The sequence below is a fragment of the Felis catus genome, chromosome B1, assembly GCF_018350175.1.
Source record: "Felis catus isolate Fca126 chromosome B1, F.catus_Fca126_mat1.0, whole genome shotgun sequence".
NCBI lineage: Eukaryota > Metazoa > Chordata > Mammalia > Carnivora > Felidae > Felis > Felis catus.
Window position 1 is genome coordinate 100709558 of NC_058371.1, and position 17465 is coordinate 100727022.

The 17465-nt window shown below is 38.2% G+C and overlaps 1 long non-coding RNA gene across 1 annotated transcript; it reads left to right on the forward strand.

Moving 5' to 3' along the window:
* Positions 1–5696: 5696 nt before the first annotated feature.
* On the forward strand, positions 5697–17230 carry LOC123384955. Its single transcript, XR_006596788.1, has 3 exons — positions 5697–5923; positions 6050–6150; positions 16919–17230. It is a non-coding gene; the product is annotated as an uncharacterized LOC123384955 (long non-coding RNA).
* The last annotated feature ends 235 nt before the right edge of the window (positions 17231–17465 follow it).

Below are 17465 nucleotides of genomic sequence, written 5' to 3' on the forward strand. Positions count from 1 at the left end.
AATGCGAGTGGGTTAGGGGCAGAGAGAGAGGGAGACACAGAAGCAGAAGCAGGCTCCAGGCTCTGAGCTGTCAGTACAGAGCCTGACACGGGGGCTCGAACTCACGAGCTGTGAGATCATGACCTGAGCCGAAGTCGGACGCTCAACCGACTGAGCCACCCAGGCGACCCCAGATGGCTTTCAATAAAAATTAATGAATGGATAGCACACAAAGATGATCTGATATACTAAGTTAAAAAAAAAAAAAAAACTAGGGGCGCCTGGGTGGCGCAGTCGGTTAAGCGTCCGACTTCAGCCAGGTCACTATCTCGCTGTCCGTGAGTTCGAGCCCCGCGTCGGGCTCTGGGCTGATGGCTCAGAGCCTGGAGCCTGTTTCCGATTCTGTGTCTCCCTCTCTCTCTGCCCCTCCCCCGTTCATGCTCTGTCTCTCTCTGTCCCAAAAATAAACACTGAAAAAAAAATTAAAAAAAAAAAAACTAGTTATAATATAATATTCATAGTGTCAACTAATTTTGTTAAAAATAGATGGATAGAGAAAACATTTAATGATGGCTTTTTTTCTGAGTGTTGGGATGTATGATTTTTTTTATTTTCCATATTTTATAATTTTTACTTTTATCAGAAAATGATACAAAAACCAATCTTTTGGTCCAATCTTTTTACAAGTCTATGTACAAATTAAAACTTAATCACCCACCAATACACTTTGAATTTTACCATCCCCTTTTATTTCAAAACAGGTCTCCTTGACACATCACCCGTTTTCTTTTTCAAGCATTGGGACTTTAAGAGATGACATTTGTAAGGATAAATAATCAGCACCTTCTGCCCGCAGTTTATGGCTTTTTGGCTAGTGTAGCAATGCACAAAAGAAACATTTTGATCTAAATGAAGTCACTCAGTAACTTTCTAATTATTTTTCTCCATAGTAACACATATAAAATATGAAAAATATGTTTATTCAAGTTTTTTTCTTCTTTTTCATAACTACTTCAAAGAGCCTTGTGTGTTTTATACCTCCTTAAAAATTTCACCCTGTAGATGGGGTTCATTTTAACACTGAAGTCTGGGGCTTTGCACCAATAACCTGACTCTATTACTGCATTCCTGATGAAAAGCACTAATAGCTTAAAATGTTTCTGTCTTGATTTTTTTTTTCTCATGAAAATGACTCTGAAAGCTTTGGAAGGTATTTTAAAATAATGTCATATGAAAAGTCAGTCCTTTATTAGACTTCAGACCACAGAAGAATCCCATAGAGGTTTTTTTTCTAATATAATTTAGCCCCTACATTCAAGAACTTTAGAGCTGGAGCACGGTTTAGTAGGTAGATTTAGAGGCTTCTGTGCTTCCATAATCCTCCTTTCATCAAAACAATGGTTATAATTAACATTTATGATTTTGCCTTTCATCTCGCAGGACTTCACAAATTGTTACCACACGACTCATGACACTCACTAAGTAATGGTGAGTGGACCACTACTTGGTCCAGCAAAGAAATGTATAGTCACCTTAACTTTACTCCCTAATAATGTGGCTACAAAAGGGGTTTGGGTGGTGACTTGACCAATTCAACTCCCTATCACCCAGAGAATGACTCAGGAATGTAAAATCAGTCAGCCCACACTGATTCCTGAGAGCCTGTATAGCAAACTCACGTGTTTTCATTAGGTACCATTGGGAGGTCATACAAGGTAGGCAAGTTACAGCCCTAGAGCCTCTGGCCTCAATTTTATCTACTACCTCTCTCCTACCACCTCCCCACTCCCTATCCCTGAGTGAATGATTTTTACATTGTTAAAGGATTATTTTTTTAAAAAAGAAAGAAAGATGGGGTGCCTGGGTGGCTCAGTCGGTTGAGTGTCTGACTTTGGCTCAGGTCATGATCTCATGGCTCATGGGTTCGGGCCCCATATTGGGCTCTGTGCTGACAGCTCAGAGCCTGGAGCCTGTTGTGGATTCTGTGTCTCCCTCTCTCTCTGCCCCTCCCCTGCTCACTCTCTGTCTCCCTCTCTCTCAAAAATAAATAAAGATTAAAAAAAAATAAAAAAGAAAGAAAGAAAGAAAGAAAGAAAGAAAGAAAGAAAGAGAAAGAAAGAATATGCAACAGAGATTGTATGTAGCCTGCAAAACCCAAAGTATTTATTATACTCTGTGGAAGCACACTTCAGGTATCACTGAACTTTTTTTAGAGTCAGCACATTGCTCTGGACTGAGGAGAAATAAACCACCAAAGACCAAGTTCGTATACCAATATGCATATATGAACACTAAATACACACAGGATATTCATCAACAACTGGGATCATCAAGTTCTCCTCTTGGACTAGAGCACCATTAAATGGCACTGAAACAGAAAAATAAAAAACGAACAGAAACCCACCTATTGGTTCACATTGAGGGACACCCACAGGCAAGACTGAGTCTATTCAAGTCATCAGTGAACCAAGTAGAAAGCCAACAATGTATCAGCATGCCTATCCAGCTGTACACTTTTTGTCTGCCCTCTAGCTAGTTTTATCAGCTATTTATCTGATAGTTACTCATAAGCCCTGCCTATCCTTACAACAGTGAAGACAACATTAGGTTCCTAATATATCGGCAACAAGGGTTGTTTTTGTGTAAGGCATTGTGCTAAATGTTCTATGTGTATGTCTTTTAAGCCTCCAACAAGACAGGCACTGCTATCTTCATTTTACAAAGACTTTTAGTGGCACATCCCACATAATGGAAACCATCTGAAATAAGTTTAGTGAGTCTCATGGGAACAGTCTCTGATTCACGTCAGTCTTCCTGCCGAATTCATTGGACATAGATCCCTTGTGACAGATTTTTCCACCAAGAATCTGGAATCCTTAGAACACTGAATCTGATAAAATTTAGAAATTGTTCTTCATTATCCCTAACTTTGGAAGGGACAGTTTAAAAAACTACTTAACCACAAAAATGCACCTCATGTGGTGGAGATGCTGTTTGCATCATGATTTAAAGGCCATCCTCCTCTAACCCGTCAGTGGAGACCAGAGTGGCTGACTAAAGGTGAATAGAAGTCAGAAAAACTAAATTAAACACAGTACCACAACCAAACTATTGAGGCTGCTCATACACTTTGACAAGGGACCTAAGACCAGTAGTTTATGGATGAGAATGAATACCCACTGAGTCTCCCAGTTTCTGTTGTTTCTCCTATACAGAAACACGACAACATTCATATACGTTTGTCAGGCATTTGAACAGCACTCAGAATTTTGAAAGGGTGGTCTGTTTCTTACTCTGACACATTCAGTCAGTCTTTTTATTTCTCCTGGCATGCAGTTTGCTACCCAAATATGACATCCACTATGGTGTTTGGCCTGGTTTAGCTCCTACTGGATAGCTTTTCAATTCTGATAGAGAATTCATACAGAGGTAAGAACCTCCTCAGTGAAATGGGACCATATATATACATATATATATATATATATATATATATATATATACACACACACACATATATATGTACATATATGTACATATATATGTATATATACATATATACATATGTATACATATACATGTATGTATATATACATATATATGTACATATATATACATATATATGTATATATATGTATATATATAATTTATTATTTTTTATTTATTTATCTATTAATATAATTTATTGTCAAATTGGCTAACATACAGTGTGTAAAGTGTGCTCTTGGTTTTTGCGGTAGATTCCCGTGGTTCATTGCTTACATACAACACCCAGTGCTCATCCCAACAAGTGCCCTCCTCAACGTCCATCACCCATTTTAGACTTGGGACATTATAGAGTTAGCTCCCAAATTCCTGCTTACTCTGTAGTCTAGCTGTCCAAGGAAACTAAGAGTAATAGCATGAATTCTTGATTTGTAGAATTAAAGCTACATGACTCAAGAAAAAACAAATTTTAAAAGGAGAAGAGATTCTCCCTCTCCCTTTTTTCTGGACATGAAGCTGGTTCAAAGAAAAATTCTAAAACAGGCAAAGCTTGCTTTGACAGCCACACATCATTCTTTCCATAACCCTGTCCCACTTCCTGAATACTAGAGTAAGCCTCCTCACCCCATCACTGCTGTGAGACTGCTCTCCTAGTGTTGCATTCTCTCTCCCTCTAGCCCAAAGCTCCTTAAAAAATAAGAACCAAGTCTTATCAGCCGCGGCATCTCTAAAACCTACCACACTTATTAGCACCTAATAAAATGTATTTCCATTTCTGCTCTCCACAATCAAACCTGCCATTCCTTTAATGCCACTATTCACCTAGCTATCATGGAAGGTGAAGAGGTTACATTAATTAAGTCCGTTGTGTACTAGAAATGGAGTTAACACTATAAATTCACTATCTTATTTGATCCTCTTTTATCTTTACATTTGCCTTTACATATTTTTAACACACACAGAAGTAAAGATAATAGCATAACGAACCCACCATACCTAATCCTCAACCTCTTCCAACCACCAACTTCTATCCAGTACCGTTTATCTCTAGCTCTTACTCTTCCCCACTCTCCTTCACAGCAGCTTTTTTAAGACAAAATCATAGTTATTACATCATCTCACCAATATTTAATTATCTCCCTCATTTTTTTTACATTAAGCATATAAGTTAAGTGTGGAACTGGTTCTTTCATTCCAACTGTTATGAATTTCTAAATATAAATAGTACCTTCAGTTTTACTTCATTCATGCAGGATTAAGATATAAAATAAATACAATCAATTTACATGTAATCATCTAACATATGAGGGGATAAAGATTTTGCTTGTATGTAACTACTTAAATCTGAGATATTTCACATTACTTTCCTATTCCCACCTACCTTTACGCAAGTTTTAAGGCTCTTACAAATTTGTGTATTTTCAAGAGATGGAAAGAAACAAATATAATAAAATGGATTATACTGTTTTATATACAAAGTTGTGATTTTATATTTGATGCTGTTTTTTAAATTTTTTTTAATGTTTATTTTTGAGACAGAGAGAGACACAGCATGAACGAGGGAGGGTCAGAGAGAGAGGGAGACACAGAATCTGAAACAGGCTCCAGGCTCTGAGCTGTCAGCACAGAGCCCGACGCGGGGCTCCAACTCATGGTCCATGAGATCATGACCGGAGCAGAAGTCAGACGCTTAACCGACTGAGCCACCCAGGTGCCCCTATTTGATGCTGTTTTTTAATCTTTCATTCTGATCATTTTGTGAAGAATCTGTCCATTGACTTATTAAGTTACATGATAAATACTCTATTCAACCCAAAGAGACAAAAATAAAATGGCACAGAGCAATAGTTTTTCCAACATGAGAGATTTGAAAATACTTTTACATGTTTAATCAGAAGAAATTTAAGCCTAAATTAAATGCTTTTTATCTACATTTGTATATTAATTTTTTTAATTTTTTAATGTTTATTTATTTTTGAGAGAGAGTGAGAGAAAGAGACAGAGAGACAGAGAGAGAGAGACAGAGCATGAGTGGGGGAGGAATAGAGAGAGAGGGAGACAGAATTTGAAGCAGGCTCCAGGCTCCAAGCTGTCAGCACAGAGCCCGACACAGGGCTTGAACTCACAAACAGTGAGATTATGACCTTGAGCAGAAGTCAGACACTTAACCGACTGAGCTACTCAGATGCCCCATTTTTATATCATTTTTATATGTCATTTTTATATCTAAATTTTCTTAAACTTTAAAAGTTATTTTTAAAAGCCAACAGCTGAATATTATCAACATGCTATATTTCAAATCATAAATACCTCCTAACCACTTGCATTCACTCCCTAATTTCTTAGGAAAGGTTTTATCATCCTGGTTTTGCAAAAGATGAAAGATTCTCAGATGGGTAAATCAGTCATCATCATATAACCGTTAGGTGGTGGAAACAGATTTGGACCCAATTTGAATCAGGTAAAAATTCCATTTTTCTAGATAGTGATGACTCCCCAACTTTCCACAAGATAACTGCTTTCTTAAAATATGATATTTTCTCATCTAGGTAAGTCTCTAACTTGGTGGATCTACTTTCTCTCCCAGGTCAGTTCCTTTAACCCCACCCACTTCTGAACCCATCAATTTTCCAGAAACTCCAAGTTTTTCACTAAGAACAGCAACTGTGGCAGGAGGAAAGAGTCCAGGTAATTGCAGCAGTGGCCATCCATTATGAGTGTTTCCTGTACCTACACAATTCCATAGGTAGGAAGGAAAAAAACCTTCATTGAACAGTTATAACTAAAGAAGATTCAATATAATAGGATTCACAGTCAAACCTATAATTTAAGCAAATTATCAAAGTTGAAAGCACTGGAGGAGAAAAACTAATCACAAAAGAATGAAGTCTTTTTTTTTTTTTTAAGTTTATTTATTTTGAGAGACCGAGAGCAAACGGGGGAGGGGCAGAGAGAGAGAGGGAAAGAGAGAGAATCCCAAGCAGGCTCCAAACTGTCAGTGGGATATCCTGAGCCAAAATCAAGAGTCAGATGCTTAACCTACTGAGCTACCCAGGTACCCCAAGAACTAAGCCTTTTAAAGATTAGATTTATTTATGCATCTAATCTGAAGTCTATTACTTCAAAGTATTTGCTTCATGATTATGTCATGGACTGGCTTGAAGGCCAAAAATTGGTAACAACCCAAATCTATCAACAGTAGAATGGATTAAAATTTATAGCATGTTTATAATGTGGAATATTACACAACTACCCACAATAAAATGGATGAATCTTATATAATGTTGAGCAAAAACAACAAGTCAGAAGAATGAGTCATTATGATTTTCTTGATATAAAACTAAAAGCAGACAAAACTAAACAATGGTAGAACAAGAGAGGAAAGAAAAGAAATGATCACCACAGAGTTATAATGATTACTCTTCTGGATTAGAACTCCATAAAGATACATGGGAAGGGAGAGGGTGATTTTCAGGTATTGATAATGTTCTGTTTCTTCAGTTGGATGGTAGTTACACAGAAATTCAGTTTTTAACCATTTATTAACCCGTGCATATGTATTTTTCTCTTTTCTGAAGGTACTTTATATTTCATGATGTAAAATGCTTAATTTTCTAAATTTCAGGACAGTTTTCCTGTGATGTGATTATATAGAGGAAATAAAAGAAGGAAGTCACTAAAAACACTCCCAAGGCAAAGATTAAGAATACTGCCTCTGTTCTCTCCTTCAGATTCTAAGTTGCACAGGGACCTCTGGTTGCAATTCTTAACCTATGGTGGATGTTAAATAAATATTTGATGATGTTGAGGGCTTAAGTAATAACTTATGTAAACATCAGGAGCTGTTGCACAGAACATATTCTCATGGCACAATTTAAATTGACCAGAGGAATCTCACTGTGGTGTGTCTGAGGCTAACTATAGAATATAAGAAAGTCTCGTTAATTCGTCAGGTTGACAGAGTTTGGGAGCTTGTCTGGTTGTGGCAAAACCAGTGTTTGCAACACAAGCATTCTTACATGAGATCAGTAGATCTGTAAATTGGCACAACATATAAGAAGGGCACTTTGGCAATATTCAGCAAAAGCCTTCAAAATAATACCTTTCTACTCAGCAATTCCACTTCTAAGAATCAATCTTAAAGAAGTAATCGTGGAGTTTGTATGCAAATATCAAGCTGTAAGGGTATTTGGGACGGCTTTGCTTGGAAAAGCAACAAAATGAGAAGCAAATTAAATGTCTAATGATATGGGAGTTATTAAACAGATTGCAGTCCCTGCCTCCCTTCAGGAGAATTGTACGCAGGCATTAAAACTGTTATTGTAGAGCACTAGTTTAAAATATGAACATATATCTATAATATACTGCTAGATTTTAAATCCAGTTACAAAGCCCTTGTATAAAATAGACAGATAAGTAGATAGAACCAAACCACGCCCAAATTTAGCAGCTTAAAACAACTAGCTCATTCTCTCTCTCTTTTCCATGAGTTGCCTGAGATGACTGGCTAAAACAAGCAGTTCTTGTGTTAATCTCAGTTTGGAGACTACTGTAAGGTAACCACCTCATCCCACTCTGCCCCGGACTTAGTCAGTTTTAGCACCAAAAGTCCTATATCTGGGAAACTCTCCTCAGTCCTAGGCAAACTGGGGCAGTTAGGCTCAGACTAGCTGCCATAAATGTACACCCAAAATGACAACAATGACTCTAGGCGATGGGATTACGGGTGAAATGTATTGTCTTTTATTTCACTTTTCTACATTTTCTACATTATGTCGTATCTTTTTTAAAAATGTTTATTTATTTTTGAGAGAGAGAGAGATAGAGAGAGAAAGGGGCAGAGAGAGGGAGACAGAGAATCCTAAACAGGCTCCATGCTGTCAGCACAGAGCCCTGTGCGGGGCTCAAACCCACAAACGGTGAGATTGTGACCTGAGCTGAAATCAAATCAGATGCTTAACTGACTGAGCCACCCAGGCAGGCCAATATTATATCATACCTATGCATGCTTCCAAAACAGAAAAAAGCTGTAACTAAAACTTCACTATCTATAATTTCAATCAAGTGTAACCATTTGGTTCAGCAGCAGGCTGACACTTACTTTTGCACCACGTATAAAGAAATTGAATGGTATATATGAAATTGTCTGGAAGATGTTTAAGGCCTTACAGTCTGGGTCAGTAGTTCCCAATCTTGTTTCCTGTTCCACCCAACTACAGGTGTGACACCCCCCATTAGTAACCACCGTCCACCAGGCAGTGATTCTAAACCAGGTGTGCAGGATGGAGGACTCTTGGGTTAAAAAAGTAAGTCTGGGGTGCCTGGGTGGCTCAGTCGGTTAAGCGTCCGACTTCGGCTCAGGTCATGATCTCACGGTTCGTGAGATCAAGCCCCGCATCAGGCTCTGTGCTGACAGCTCGGAGCCTGGAGGCTGCTTCCCTTTCTGTGTCTCCTCCTCTCTGTGCCCCTCCCCTGCTCACTCTCTGTCTCTCAATAATAAATAAACGTTAAAAAAAAATTTTTTTTAAAGAAAAAAAGAAAGTAAGTCTGATGTGTTTTGGCTCATGTCTGTTAAGGATGATCAAAACAGGGGCCCCTGGGTGGCTCAGTTAGTTAAGCATCCGACTTCAGCTCAGGTCATGATCTCACAGTTCATGAGTTCAAGCCCCGCATCGGGCTCCGTGCTGACAGCTCAGAGACTGGAGCCTGCTTCAGATTCTGTGTCTCCCTCTCTCTCTGACCCTCCCCCACTCACACCCTGTCTCTCTGTCTCAAAAAAATACATAAACACTAAAAAAAAATGTTTAAAGAATGATTTAAAACGGTTTTTTTTACAGTCAGGTTTATCATTTAACATATATTTTTAAATATCTTTCTAAAAATGTTTTACTATTCCATATTAAAATTATTCTTCTTAGTTTAAATTTATGAAATTTTACTCTATTTAATATACTAGCACATTCACTCTAAGACTTCACGTCCTACAAAACAAGTCAATTAAAGAATAATAGAATGTTTTAGGTACATGGGCTGACTGTGGTAGGGACTTCAGATCTTTTATACAGTCTAGCATACTTGTTATATACATTCTTCTTTCACTAGCTTGAAATTATCCCATTTTCCCTATTCATTAGTTGAGCAACCACAGGCTAGACTTATTTCCTTTCTATAATGAGTGTTCTTATAAGTTTAATCAGTCCAACTTGTTGGTGACACAGTCAGGTGCAGAAATTAAGACAATAAACCCAGCTAACATAATCCTTTCTCAGCAAACAAACTTCAGCCTTGTTTTTCTCCTACCCCCTGAATTGTATGCATACACATAGCCAGGCACGATTTTGTTTTCTAGGAACTTGACTTTCTGCATAAAAAATTTCTGCCATAAGACATTCCCTAATGCTTTAAGAGAAATGGCATAAAAAGTGAACAATAAACTGTAATGGAGAGGAGGGGATAAGTGGGCATAATATTCTGGTTCTACCTGTGAACTAATCATTTTGCAGTATGTAAACGATTTGATGTTAAAGCTGTGGTCTGTTTAGAATTGGACATCTCTCTTTCTATGCCACCAACCCCACATAAGTTACTTTAGGCCACTCATTTAAAAACCTAACAGCAATATTGTTTCTTACTGACAAGTTTGTGTAACTTACCCAGGTGGCAAAGACACCATTATAAAATGGGATATTCTCTTCCCCAAGATTCATGAAAGAATTTCATTCTTGATGCACACTGTTAGCTTCACTGGGGTAGTATCCTTATTGCCTGGGCAAAAGAAGGTGAAATTAGAAAAAAAAAAAATATTGCTCTAAGGAGCAAATAGAGGAACTATATCTCCTTCCATGTGGGCTTTGGCAGGACAGTCCGGATTGGCTCAGGCTTGGGCCCTCAGCCTCCTAAGGTCTCTGGGATTCAAATACCCTGCAGTCTGCTTAGGCTGTAACTAGGTCCAAGCAAGGGGACACCAAAACTTTCAAAAGCAAGGAGCACTCTCTCTTTGTTTGGCAAAACCCTTCTGATTAGCTATCAGTGGATTAGCCTCATCCTTTTTCAGGTGGTGGGTTGACACAATGGAGGGCTGGGGGGTTGAGCCCTCAAAGTCTGAGCCATTTTATAAAGCTTATCTCATAGGCCTTAAACTTTGTGTAATGCCTGGGAATCACACGTAAGTCAGACAAGTCAGACTGTGAAGAGTGACACAGTGGGGAGTGGGGAGACAACCAGGAACAAAGAAGAATGAATAAAATATTGGTTTCCTTTATAAGAGACATGCAAAATAAGTTGGGTTTTTTTTTATTAAGCTTTGAGATCTTAAGATCTTTCAAGACACAAATATGCTTGTTTTATAAGCTTATATTGGGGCACATGGGTGGCTCAGTGGGTGAAGTGTCCAACTTCAGCTCAGGTCATGATCTCACGGTTCTTGAGTTCAAGCCCTGCATCAAGCTCTCTGCTGTCAGCACAGAGCTGGCTTCCATCCTCTGTTTCCCTCTCTTTTTGCTCCTACCCCGCTCTCTCTTTCAAAAACAAATAAACATTATAAGGGGCGCCTGGGTGGCGCAGTCGGTTAAGCGTCCGACTTCAGCCAGGTCACGATCTCGCAGTCCGCGAGTTCGAGCCCCGCGTCGGGCTCTGGGCTGATGGCTCAGAGCCTGGAGCCTGCTTCTGATTCTGTGTCTCCCTCTCTCTCTGCCCCTCCCCCGTTCATGCTGTGTCTCTCTCTGTCTCAAAAATAAATAAAACGTTAAAAAAAAATTAAAAAAACAAACAAACAAAAAAAAACATTATAAGCTCCTATAACCTTGGAGTTGAAAAATATTGTATAGGCTGACAGACAACATTCATCATTGGCTCTAGCAAACAACTCCAAATAATGTGCAATATTGAACAGTTGGTAAATAATGGAAGTGGAGAAAATACTCTAATTTATAGAAAATGCCTTTCTTGCTATGTACATACCAAATGTCTGCATATGCCCTTCTTGATGACTAAATAAATAGAAAATTGTTATATAAATAAATAGGAAATGTATGAAGTGTTTTCAGTTTTACGTCTATTTTCACAACAAATCTGTTGTTATGTAAGAACTTCTTTCTTGATTAGGTTTGCTAAGCATGCCATACTTGGATAAATAACAAGATTTATGAAAATCATTTAGACTTTTACTTACCACATGCTTTTAATCAATCTGAGTATTCTAAGTTATGTAAATTACCCTAACAGAAGCTTAAACTATTTGATAATTTTTCAATTATTCTTCCCACCGTGGATAATGTTAGCATTTGATCTTTAATTCTGATGTAGATTTGTTATTCAACTGAATATAGTCTTTGACTATGCTAAGCCTTGTATGAATTCTGAAAATTATGAAAATCAAATTTTTGTTAGGTAAATGAGCAATCATTTATTTCAACAAATGTGACTTTAAACACATGAAACAATTATAGATGTTTTGTAGTTAGTACCCATTGATCGGACAACAGTTATTAGTCATTTCAGCAGAGAGCCCATCTGAATCTATGGGCTGAAAGTTTTCATTGCCATTTTTGCTGTGTGGCTGTGATTCACTAATTCTAAAACACCAGCAACCCCCCATCCCCCACAGTGGTAATACTGCTTTGCCAATCAACGTTCAGAAGCCACGTATATACATTGAGAAGAACATGCTTTTCTACAGTGCTGACAATTGGCTAACTCTTCTTTTGACAATCTACAAAAGATTCTTATTAATTTTTATTGCTTTAATTTGGAATAAATACAGGAGAAACCCACATGAGACCCGTGCCCGGCCTTTCCAGGGACTCAGTTATATTGCAGATCAAAACACATCCCCCAAGTACACAGTGGTGTAAAGTGAGCTCTCTCATTGTGACACTAGAAGCCAATAATATGGGTGTTTTCTCATCTCTGAACAACGGGTTACAATAGAATTTCACTATCTCAGCACGAATTGCCTTAACACTACAAGTCCTGGTTAAGCACAGGCTTAGAGCTAAAACTGATTTTCCTGACCATTAGCTCTTTGGGCTTACCTTTTTAGCTGTGAACCAGGAGATCCTAGATGCCTGCAAAAGGACAACACACTTTTTTCTAATATCCATATAGGACACAAAGTCTATTAGCACCAGCCACCTCAGATTTCTGCCACAGCCAGATCTTGCCTCTGTCAATCCATCACCTGTCCTCCAATGTAACTTACACAATAACAGCCAGGTTTGATCAGCTTAATTCTGCTAATAGCCAAGGAAAAGCCCAAATGGAATTTGCTTTCCCATAGTGGTGACTTGGCTTTCTAAATGTGACCTTCTAGAAATGATGCTTCAGCTTCTGGTGTCTTATGTGGAATACTGACACAAAACGTGGGCTCATGAGCTAAAGAGTAGGGAGAGAAGCACAGTGACAGGTCAGTGAGGGTATAAGGAAGATATGAATCATGCAGAGGTTTATAATAATCCTCAGTTATAACTCCTCCCCTGGTGTTATACTTCATATCACCATAGCCAAAGATAGATATGTTTGGGGGTGGGGGGGAAGGTAACAACTAAATAATAAATCATTTAAATAAACATACTAGCCCTTGTCAGTGAGGGTATAAGGAAGACATGAATTAATCAGAGTTTTATAATAATCCTCAGTTACAACTCCTACCCTGGTGTTATACGTCATATCACCATGGCCAGAGATAGATATCTTTGGGGGGGAAAGGTAACAACTAAATAATGAGTCATTTAAGTAAACATACTAGCCCTTGTTTATGGATTCAAATGCTATCCTCCTTGGAGGGGGTATCTGGAGAAGTTATTTCACCACTGCTACTCTTGGCAAAACACCGTGCATCTCCTCCTTTAGAATGGCCTTCAAAGTTTGGCCAAAATAGTATTATCCAACCAGACAACCCTTGCTCACTGAATACTCTTAGCTCTTTTTAAAAACAAAATCCACTAACATAAGATAGAAATGTATTCTCATTTAGGATATTCATTCCTTCACTCAATTATTCGTTCATTCATTTATTTAATCAGCAACTATTTACTCTGAGCACCTACCAGTCACCACACATTGTACTGAGCACACATACATGAGAAACTCCTCCCATAAGAGGCTCACAGTGCAGTAGGAAGACAGACGTGTATACATCTAATTAAAATACAAGAAGATACATGCCATATTCAAGATATAAAATGAATGTTATTTATGGCAACACAAAAAAGGGAGCAATAATTCAGCTTGGGTGGTTAGTGAATGTTCACTGAGACGATACATCTGAATTTAATCTTGACAGCATTAATTTGTAAGAGTCAATAGGAAGAGAAGAATGACATAAAACAATTCTAGGTCAAAGTAATAATATAAGCAATTAAACTATAAAAATGCACCGAGGTAGAGGGCCAAGAAAATTTCATGGGCGAAGCTTAGCCTTTTCAACATATGGTTTAGAACAACTGAAAATTCACATGCAAAATAAGATTTGGACCCCTAACTTAACACCACACACAAAAAGTAACTCAAAGTGGATCATATACCTAAATGAAAGATGTAAAATCATAAAACTCCTAGAAGAAAACTCAGAAGTAAATCTTTGTGACCTTGGATTAAGCAATGATTTCTTACATATGACCCCAAAAGCATAAGCTATCAAAGAGAAGATTGGCAAGTCACACTAAATCAAAATTAAAAACATTTGTGGGGTGCCTAGGTGTCTCAGTCTGTTAAGTGTCTGACTCTTGATTTCAGCTCAGGTCATTATCCCATGGTCGTGAGATTGGTCATGAGATTGAGCCCCATATTGGGCTCCACGCTGACAGATGGGAGCTGGCTTAAGATTTTCTCTCTCCCTCTCCCTTTGCCCCTCCTCTCAAAAGCAAAACAAAACAAAAAGAAAACTAAATGAAAAACATTTGTGCTTTTCTTGACACCATCAAGAAAGTGAACCCTCAGACAAGGGAGAAAATATTTGCCAATCATATATCTGATAAAGGACTTGTACCCAGAATTTATAAAAAACACTTACAACTCAACAACTCAAAAATTTAAAAACAAACGACCCAATTTAAAAACAGGCAAAGGATTTGAATAGCATTTCTCTAAAGAAGATAAGTGAATGGCTAATTAGCATGCGAAAGGATACTCATCATTACTTATTAGGAAAATGCAAATCAAAACCACACTGAGATAAGACTTCACGTTAAGATGGCTATTGTCAAAAAAAAAAAAAAAAAACCCACACACAAACAATAACAAGTATTGGTGAAGATGTGAAAAAAATTAGAACCCTCATATATTACTAGTGGGAATATAAAATGGTGCAGCTGCTTTTGAAAACAGTTTGGCGAGGTGCCTGGGTGGCTCAGTCGGTTGGGCGTCCGACTTCAGCTCAGGTCATGATCTCACAGTTAGTGAGTTGGAGCCCTGGATCAGGTTCTGTGCTGACAGCTCAGAGCCTGCATCCTGGTTCAGATTCTGCTCTCTCTGCCCCTCCTCTCTCTCTCTCTCTCTCTCTCTCTCTCTCTCTTACAGTAATGGATAAACATTAAAAAAATATTTTTTTCAGAAAATGAAAACAGTTTGGCAATTCCTCAAAATGTTACACATAGAGTTACCATATGACAGCACAATTCCACTCGTAGGTATATAATCAAGAGAAATGAAAACATGTATCCACACAAGGATTTTTACACTAATGTTCATAGCAGCATTATATATAACAGCCAAAATGTGGAAATAATCTGAATGTTCTTCAAATGATGAATGGGTACATGAAATTGGCATCTCCATACAGTGGAACATTCTTTGGTTTTAGAAGGAATGAAGTACTGATGCATGATACATGCTACATCAAATACATTATTCAGAGTTAAGGAAGCCAGACACATACATACAAAACCACATATTGTATAATATCTTTTATTTTACACATTCATAATAGGCAAGTTTGTAGAGAGACAGTAGATTAGTGGCTGCCTGAGGCTAGGAGGTTGGGGGGGGGGGTGGGATGAGAAGTGACTGTTAATGGATACAAAGTTTCTTTTTGGGGTGATGGAAATGTTCTAAATTTGCATTATGGTGATGGTATCACAGCAACACATATACTATAAATCACTAAATTCTACATGTTCAACAGGTGAACTTAATGGTACCTAATTATAGATCAATAAAGCTTTTAAAAAATACAAAGGAATAACCATATAACTAATCATACAAACTAGTATACTTTTTTTTAATGTTTATTTTTTTTAATTTTTTTTAACGTTTATTTATTTTTGAGACAGACAGAGACAGAGCATGAATGGGGGAGGGTCAGAGAGAGGGAGACACAGAATCTGAAACAGGCTCCAGGCTCTGAGCTGTCAGCACAAAGCCCGACGCGGGGCTCGAACTCATGGACTGTGAGATCATAACCTGAGCCGAAGTGGGCCGCTTAACCGACTGAGCCACCCAGGCGCCCCTTTAATGTTTATTTTTGAAAGGGAGAGAGAGAGAAGAGGAAGCATGAGTGGGGGAGGGACAGAGAGAGACAGATCCGAAGAAGGCTCCAGGCTCTGAGCTGTCAGCACAGAGCCCAATGACACCAGGCTGGAATTCTGTGAAATCATGACCTGAGTCAAAGTCGGAGGCTTAACCAACTGAGCCACCCAGGCACGTCCCACCCCCACCCCCCACCTTTTTTTTTTTTTAATGTTTATCAACTAGGACACTTTTGAAAGTGCTAAATATGTTAAAACAGATAGGACCTGAGGATAGCAGGTGTTAACCTAGACTGTTCAGGCAAACGGGGATGTAGGCTCTGTCTAGCTTTTAGTAACTGCCTGAAAATAGAATGTATGAAGGCGATAAAGAGAAGGAAAGGCTAGAAAAGTAATGCAAGACCAGATTGTGGAAAACTTTGAATGCATGTAAGGGATATCAACAGGGAAAAAAGGTAATTCTAACAGCAGAATGGACAATTCACTGAAGGATTATAAAAACTGGGCATACAACTAAAGATGTTTCCACAGCCAAGATTAAGAGATAGTAAGCAAGGGCGTCTGGGAAGCTCAGTCAGTTGAGCTTCAGATTCTTGATTTCAGCCCAGGTCATGATCTCACAGGTTCGGTTTGACCCCCTGCTTGGGATTCTCCCTCTCTCTCTCTGCCCCACCCCCATTTGCACACACAAGCACTCACACACATAACTTCGAGTGCTCTTTCTCTCTCTGTCTCAAAGTAAATCTTTTAAAAAGAGAGAGAGATGGTAAACTGCTAAGTTAGGACACAGACTGTAGAGATAACAATAAATTGACAGATTTAGGAAATATTTTGGGTTGGAAAGTCTACAGGCCTTTCTTCTTAAAGGAGAGTTCCATAAACAAAAAACAAAAAAGACTCTTTGGTAATAGCAGCATCCCTGAATTAAGTATAGCGCTTCCCAAAGTCATCACTGGGGAAGAACACACTGTGTTCTCTTCTGTCTCCTACAGACCCTGCATATATTGCTGGACCAGACCTACGCAGCCCAGGGCGTACCTCCTACACGTACTCACTGCTTTATAAAGTTATTTTGTGTTTAAAATCTGACCAGCACTATTCGTATTTCCGCATAGGATGCTATATTTGCCTGTCAGAGAAATGGGGGGAAAGCAGGTAAACAGTGGTCCAAGTGGGTAAGCTGGGGCTGCTTGTTTTGTTTTTGTTTTTGATTGACAGTGGCTTGTAACTCAGTTGTCTCAAGAAATTTAAAAAATTCACTGCATGGAAGTATATATGGAAGTAGAGGTAGCCTTCCATTGCTATGGTGCTAGATAATTAAAAAAAAAAAAATATATATATATATATATATATTTGGTAAAATTAACCAGGTTTAAAAATTAAATGATTTCATGATAATGTAAACTAAGTTTTGTCATCACTAGAGTATCAATAACTTTACCTTAAGTAAGCTGTAGCTAGGGTCTCATGCATGCAGCTTGTACAAACTCAAGGCATGCCTTAAATCAAATCACCAGAGCACTTATTAATTGAAAACCA